The sequence below is a fragment of the Macadamia integrifolia genome, chromosome 8 (genome assembly GCF_013358625.1).
Source record: "Macadamia integrifolia cultivar HAES 741 chromosome 8, SCU_Mint_v3, whole genome shotgun sequence".
In the NCBI taxonomy this organism is placed as follows: Eukaryota; Viridiplantae; Streptophyta; class Magnoliopsida; order Proteales; family Proteaceae; genus Macadamia; species Macadamia integrifolia.
In genome coordinates, this window is record NC_056564.1 from 25682523 (window position 1) to 25690360 (window position 7838).

General features: G+C 35.5%; 2 long non-coding RNA genes across 2 annotated transcripts; both read left to right on the forward strand.

The window, feature by feature from the left end:
- Window positions 1-1537: 1537 nt before the first annotated feature.
- Window positions 1538-2164, forward strand: LOC122085409. The gene is made up of 2 exons (XR_006142120.1): window positions 1538-1883; window positions 1939-2164. It is a non-coding gene; the product is annotated as an uncharacterized LOC122085409 (long non-coding RNA).
- Window positions 2165-3888: 1724 nt separating this feature from the next.
- On the forward strand, window positions 3889-4668 carry LOC122085637. Its single transcript, XR_006142180.1, has 2 exons — window positions 3889-4359; window positions 4445-4668. It is a non-coding gene; the product is annotated as an uncharacterized LOC122085637 (long non-coding RNA).
- The last annotated feature ends 3170 nt before the right edge of the window (window positions 4669-7838 follow it).

A 7838-nucleotide genomic window follows, 5' to 3' on the forward strand; every position in this document is an offset into this window, starting at 1 on the left:
ATTCCCCTTGCAACTAAACATAGCCTTTGAAAAAAGATTGCCGGTTTATTGGATTTTAACCCCTAAAAGCCTAAAGGTACACATTTTACTGTGTATATATACACATGAATGTTCAAGGTTTTTTTTTTTTTTTTTTTTTTTTTTTTTTTTAAGTATGAAAATTTCACTTCCTTTCCTTTTAATTCCCCTTGCAACTAAACATAGCCTTTGAAAAAAGATTGCCGGTTTCTTGGATTTTAACCCCTAAAAGCCTAAAGGTACACATTTTACCATGGTTTTAAGTATCGGTGCGTATCGTGCCGTATCGGCCGATACGTATCCGTATCGGTAGGCATCGGCACGATACATACCGATACGTATCATGAAAATTTTAAAACCCTTATGTATCAATACGTATCCTACGATACACACCGATACACCATCGATACGCACCGATACGTACCGATACTCTATGAAAAATTCAAAATTGAAGTGAAATGTACGTTTCGGTATGTATCGATACGTATCGATACGTATCGGTGCGTATCGGTATGTATCGACCGATACACACCGATACAGTCATAAAATGGTTGAAATGGGTAATTTTTTAGAAAAACATAATTTTTTGAGGTGTTTTTGTTCCAAAGTTGCTGCCAACCATTTTTATCTCTAACTAAAGTGGAAATCAAAGTTGGGAACAAGGATTTTACATTTATGAGACAATTACAAACCTTGGATTCTTAGTGCGATACTCTCAATTTACTGTTTATACATAATACATGTCATATATAACTTTTTTTAACTATTTTTTTATGCAAATGTGTATAAAAAAGTGTTTCCTATCCATTTATGTGCGTATCTTTAGCGTATCTTAGCGTATCTCCGATACGATACGATACCCTCCGATACGTATCTTAATTTTGGCCGACCCATACGACGACCGATACCGATACTTTAATCCTTGTATTTTACTATGTATATATACACATGAATGTTCAAGTTTTTTTTTTTTTTTTTGGGGGTGTTCGGAGTCTTCGGACTGAATTCTTGTTTGGCGCAACAGGGTGTTTGACGTGCATTCTACGGCCAGAAACACCTTGGGCTTCGTGCTTGAGCCTTTTTGACCGTTTAATACACGCTAGACGTCCTGTTGCACCACAAAAGAATACATTGATTTTGGGTTATTGAGGGCATCAAACCGATCCCAACTCAATCCACCTCAGGTTTTATTTTTGGGCCAAGCCTAACCCAATGTCATAAAAGTTCAACCTAATCACCCTTTTTTTTTTTCTGTTTTTGTTTTTGTTTTTTTTTTTCAGTTGGGTTTGAGCAGGTTCAGCTAAACACAACCTAGTAGAAAGAGTAACAGAAGTTTCCATTGGATTTAAAATCTGTGGATGACAATTCAGTGGATTTAAAATTCATTAATTCCAAATCAATTCTGAACTAACAATAGATTTCTTAAAAGTACCCTTAAAATAAATGAAAGTAAATGATTTTTTACAATATTTTTTCTATTTTAAAGGTTTTCAAAAAAATCAAAATAAATGATTTTTGAACTATAAGTTCAAGCAATATGGGTTTAGTCCACACACACACACCTAATGCAGTTTGAAGATAGAAAGGGATTGTAACTGAGGGAAGAGCAATGGAAGGGGGAAGAAATATTAGAGCAGTTTTCTTGATGTTCTTAGTGATGTTTGTGGTTGCACGGCATACCTCAGCCATATCGTTTGTCAAATGCTTCGAATGCGGCGAATGCCTCGGACAAGGCAAGTCATGGACTGAATGTGGTGATGATTGCTGGTACTGTATTTTACCGGCTCAAGCTTCCCATAATTTAGATACAAATTCCAATTGTATCACTAGCTGTGCCCAATCCTTGTGCTCCACTCACATCAATGGTATATTCTCCCTCTCTCTCTCTCTCTCTAACTTGTAAGTTATTTTGTATTGCAGATGACAGAAAATTGGGAGGGTGCATGAGTTCTTGTTCCAAAAGTTGTGGCAGGAACTAAGGCAATCCAATGAAGAACAAGTCCCAGATGTTGCAGTCAAAATCCTCAAATCTGATATGAGAAAATAAGGGATCAAAGAATAATGTAATCTATATAATAAGAAGCCTTGACACATTGTAGAAGAGGCTACTTAATTAATAAAAAGGATTTGCCAATTTATCTAGCAACTTGTTAAGCATTGTATTCTTTTGTTTTGATTGCCAGTTGTTTTCATATCTCTTAATGGGCATACGGAGGCCTACTATGTCCTTACAAGAAATCATGGGCAGGACTTGGCTTGGAATCCATTTTATTTTCGACTAACGTTGTTGGAAATGTGATCCTCAAACCCGAATTTTTGAATTTTTATTTAATACATTTATTACGCATAATAATTGATGGACTATGATTCATGATTGTCCTTATGTATTCACCTAAAAACATTCTTGATTAGAGATAGGATAGATATTCTGTTCATGTAGTTGTCATACTATATATTTTTAGGAACGACAATTCGAAGATACAAGTGTAAGTGCAAATACAATGTATGCAATAAATTGGATAACGAAAGAGTCTTCCATGTGTCATTTTCAGTTGATAAGGAGTTAGATTTTTATTAGTAGAATTCGATTTATCATTTTGTCATTGTGGTTATACATCATGGTTTTAGCAATATTGATATCTCATTGACAATATATTGGTGTACTAAATTTATGGTGTTTGATTGTGAACGAGAGAATGTTTATGTGTGACTAGATAGAAATCCAAATCCGATGTAACTAGATAGAAATTCAAATCTTGTGACGATTTCATAAAGTGTTTACCAATATTATTTATTAATAAGGTTGTATTATCAATTGTTTCAATCAATGACATAAATTTTTTCTTCATGCTTGTTCGATGGACTTGGGTTTTGGTAGTAAAATAATTACATGCCTAATATAATTCATTATGTGATATTCTTTAGTGGAGTAATTAATTTGCAATCAATTGAATTAAATTGAGAATATATAATACTTTATTAGTAAAGATTAGTAGATCTTATAAGACCTTTGGATTAGAAAAAATACCCGATGAGATCCTATTGCTCATTGTAGCAAACAAAGGCACTTGTCACTGTAGGAAGTTACATGTTTAGTAACATTAGAATTAAGAATCCCAAAACACTCAACAATGAGGACTTGGATCCTCTGTGGCGCAACATGGCATTTGGCAGGCATCCAACGCCTAGAAATGCCTTGGGCTACGTGTAATTGCCTTGGACTTCTTGCTTGAGAGTTTCTGACCGTTAGATGCACGTCAAACACCCTACTACGCCACAGAAGAATTCAAGGAAACCCACTTTATGTAAAAAACTTAATTTATAAAAAGGGTCAGGGAGGAGGATAAAAAGCCATGATTTCAGTTGGATCCCCCTTTTTTCTTTCCATTTAAATACCAACTTTAGCTTTGGGGTGGAAATAGAACAGAAAATTAAAAGAAATGGGGCATTTGAATCATGGAAGGGCAGGGGAAGGCAGGGGAGGGGGGCCAAGCCTAACCGAATAGAAAAATTCAACCTAATAGAAAGAGTAAATAGAAATTCCATAAACTGTAAATCTGTGGACTCCAAATCAATCGATTTCATATCCATCAATTCCAAACTAATTCCTAACAAGCAATAGATTTCTTAAAGTACCTTCAAAATATGGAGAGATTATACAGAAATAGCAACAAAGACAATGGGAAGAGATTTAATTGGGGATTAGAGGGAGAGAAACAAGGTGGGCATGGAAAGAACTAAATTATATATCCAAATAAGAGATTTAGTTTTGTAGTATAATATGTAGTGTAAGGTTGGTTAGGTGTGACTACGTGTAATTGGGGTTTATCAATCCTTGAACCTAAACCGTAAAATCTGACAGGTTGAAAGAAGAAAAAAAAAAAACCCTTAGAATCATATTGTCAAATTGTAGTGTGCTAAATTCAATGTGAATTTATTCTTCCTTTAATGTTCAAAAATTTCGAATAAATGTTTTTGGACTATAAATTGAAGCACTATGGATTTCGTGTACCCACACATACCTAATGAAGTTTGAAGAAGGAAAGGAATTGTAAGTGTTCATCAGAAAAAGAGGTATGAAGGGAGGCGGTGGAAGAAACATTAGAGCAGTTGTTGTGATGATGTTTTTACTGATGCTTGTGCCTTCACAGCATGCCTTTGTATCTCTTCCCAGATGCTTGCGTTGCGTCAAATGCCTGCTACAAAATTGGGACAATATACATTCATGCGGTCCTGTATGTGTGGGCTGTTCTGGAGTCTCTCATGCTTCCCTTAATTCAGATTCAAATTCCAATTGTATCATTGACTGTGCCCAATCCTTGTGCTCCACTTATATTAGTGGTATATGTTCTCTCTCTCTCTCTCTCTCTCTCTCTCTCTCTGTCTAACTAGTAGTATCTTGACACTATGTTATTTTATATTGCAGATGATGAAAAATTGGAAGGGTGCATGACTTCTTGTTCCAAAAGTTGTAGCAGCAACTAAGGCAATCCACTGAATAAAATGCAAGTCCCAGATATTGTAGTTAAAATCTTCAAATATGATATGAGAAACTTTGGGATTAAAGAATAGTGTAATCTGTATAATAAAGAGCCTTGATACATGCTAGAAGGCTATTTAATTAATAAAAATGATTTGCCAATTTATCTAGCAACCTGTGTTAAGCCTTTTGTTTTCTTACCTTGGGATGCCATTTATGTTCCTAAAGAAATCATGGGACTTGGCTTAGAATTTTTTTTTTCTTTTGGATTAATTGTTAGAAATGTGTCTATCAAGTTCAAATTTTCATTTAATAGTTAAATTTATTATATATAATGGGTATTGATAAATGAATTATGGTTATCTTTAGGTATTCGTCTAAAATTGTTCTCGACTAAGAATAGAACTTGGTTTATATAGTCATCACACTGCACATTCTTAAGAATAACTATTCTTTTTATTTTTTTATCTTTTTGTTAACCAAGGTGTCTGGGCCAGCTTATGCACACCTCGACTAATCCTCGGGGAGACCAGCTTATGCATACCTCGACTAATCCTTAGGGAAACTAGCGCAGCATCCCACCGCCACGGTCTCCACTTAAATAGCAAATGCATAGATGGAGAATCGAACCTGAGGCCGTGCGCCTATCCACACAATCTCCAATTTTCCCTAACCATCGGGGCAACCCACGGATGGGTGAGAATAGCTATTCGTAGATACAAGTGAGCAAACATATAGTGTGTTCATTGAAAATGGAGGACAAAAGAATCTTGCATGTGTGTTATTATTAGTTGATAAAGCACAAGATTCTCATTAATAGAATTCAAGTCCCTTGACTTGGGAGGTCTTTGTCATTACAACTACACATCATGGATTGGCTATGGTTTATATTAACTTGACTATTTATCGGTGTATTCTATTTATAATGTTTGATAATAAATGAGAGAAAGGCCTAACATAAAATCCACTACCCTACTAGGGAATATCTAGGAGAGATAATGTTATCTATGTGTGATTGGACCACAGTCAAAATTGGGTAACAATTTTGCAAAGTGGTTAGGAATTATTTTTTGAAAACTAATATTATTTATTAATAAGTTTATTTTATTAAACGATTTTTAAAATTTTTTGGTCCAATCACTGATGTAAAATTGATGAACAAGCATGTTTGAAAGATTAGGTTTGTCATTAATATATTTTTAATACCTTATATTCCATCATGTAATATTGTTTACTGAAAAGACTAAATTGCAATTAACTTATCTCATATATATCTTAATAATTAATTTAAAAAATATTATAAAATATTTGAATTAAATAAAATATCCAATGGAATCCTACATATTCCCTCATTATAATATCAAGGACATTTGTCACGGTATGGAGTTACATGTCTGTCTAGTACCATTCGGGTTACAATCCCAAAACACATAATAATAAGTAATCGTTTCCTTCCCAATTAAATTTTATATAGAAAACCTCCCATACAAAAGGGTGTTGATCCAATCCTCTTTGGTGGCAAACGTCTTTCGTTAGTAATATTATCAAAGTGCTGTTTTTTCCATGTGGGATCTTTTTTTTTTTTTTTTAAGAAAAATTTTCACTCCCTAAACGTATCCTTCATTTACTTAGACTTTCACATTTGTTTCGTTCAAAAACAGCAAACTCCAACCAATCCTTCTCCTAAGTTACTTTAAAATATCCAAACTACCACTCCCATTATTCAATTGTCCTAATTTATTTCATTTTTTATTTCAATATAAAACTGAAATTATTATTTAAATGAGAAAAATAAGTGAGACCCATGTTTTCTTCTTCTTCTTCTTCTTCAGCGTTAGTAGTTTTAATTCTTCAGTACGCAAGGTTTTTCTGCACTTCCAAGATCTTTCCTGCTTGGGATCACTACACAAATTTCTCTAACGTAAAATGGAAAGTTCTTATTGTGGATTTAGTCCCAATGGGTCAGATAATCGTAGTTCTGGGAAAGGCCATGGTACTTTTGAATTTTTTTTGTTTCTTTTAATCAAGGTGTCCGGGCTAACTTACACGCACCTCGGCTAATCCTCAGGGAGACTAGTTGTCTATCCACATAATACCCAATTCACCCTAACCATCTGGAGAACCCATGAATGAATTGATTAAGAATGCAAGTGGCATACTTACCCATCTCACATGTAGTTTGCTAATGACTCAACCACACCAACCGGGGGACCATCCCCACCATTGAACCCACTCACCTTGCCCGCCACTGCAACCTCCTCGCCTCTTCCCCTCCATCTATCCCACCCAGCCAACACCCCCGCACCCGCCTAACCTCACCCTCCCCTCACCCACCCCTCACGCAATGACCACTAGAATGGACACCGTGCAGCATTGCCACTCCAACCGAAAACGTCACATAGAAGCTGACAATTTTCCATGTTACCTCCCAAATAGTATAGAGAATCACCACGGCTACCGTCACTACCACCACCACCACTTCCTCATAGCTCTATTTTTTTTCATTTTAATCTTCCCCTTCTCATCGATCCTATACAGAACAGTGTTTTATCAGTATATCAAATAAGGGATTTTTCTGTTTCTTTTGTTATCATTAATTAGTTTCGGTATAGAAACCCAGAAACAGGAAAAATAAGTTCACACATATCACTGAAACCCTATACTTAAAGCTCTATACTAACCCAATGTAAGTTCACACATATCCCAACTCAGTCCACCTCAGGTTTTATTGCTAACCAAACGTCATAAAAATATAACCTAATCACCCCCTAGTAGATAGAGTAACAGAAATTTCCATTGGATCTAAATCTGTGGATGAAAAATCAGTGCATTTCATATCCATCAATTCCAAATCAATTCCGAACAAACAATAGATTTCTTAAAGTGCCTTTGAAATAAGGAGATATTACATGGAAATAGTAACAGATATAATATGAAGACGTTTAATTGGGGGTGGGAGAGAGAGAGAAACAAGGTGGGCAAGGAAAGCAACAAGTTAAATATTCAAAATAAGACATGGGCAAGTGCACCTACCCGTTTGTGTGGCCACTGTGTCAGTACACATATCAATGGAATACTTTACGGAAGAGGGATGCATCTTCAATGCATGGGGTAGGGAGAGAGCGTAGTTTTTTTTAGACCCATCTATTTCTAGGTCTAGGCACACGTATGCGGATAGTTTTCTTTTTTCTATTCTCTTGTTGCTATTATAGGCCAAGTTCCTATGGACTTGGATCTTCTCTAGTATGCCGATGGACCCAATGCGCATCCGATGGCTGGCTGCGAGTATTTGGGATGCACCCCGATTCTTTCAATCTGGTTCTGGTTCCTATATATCTCT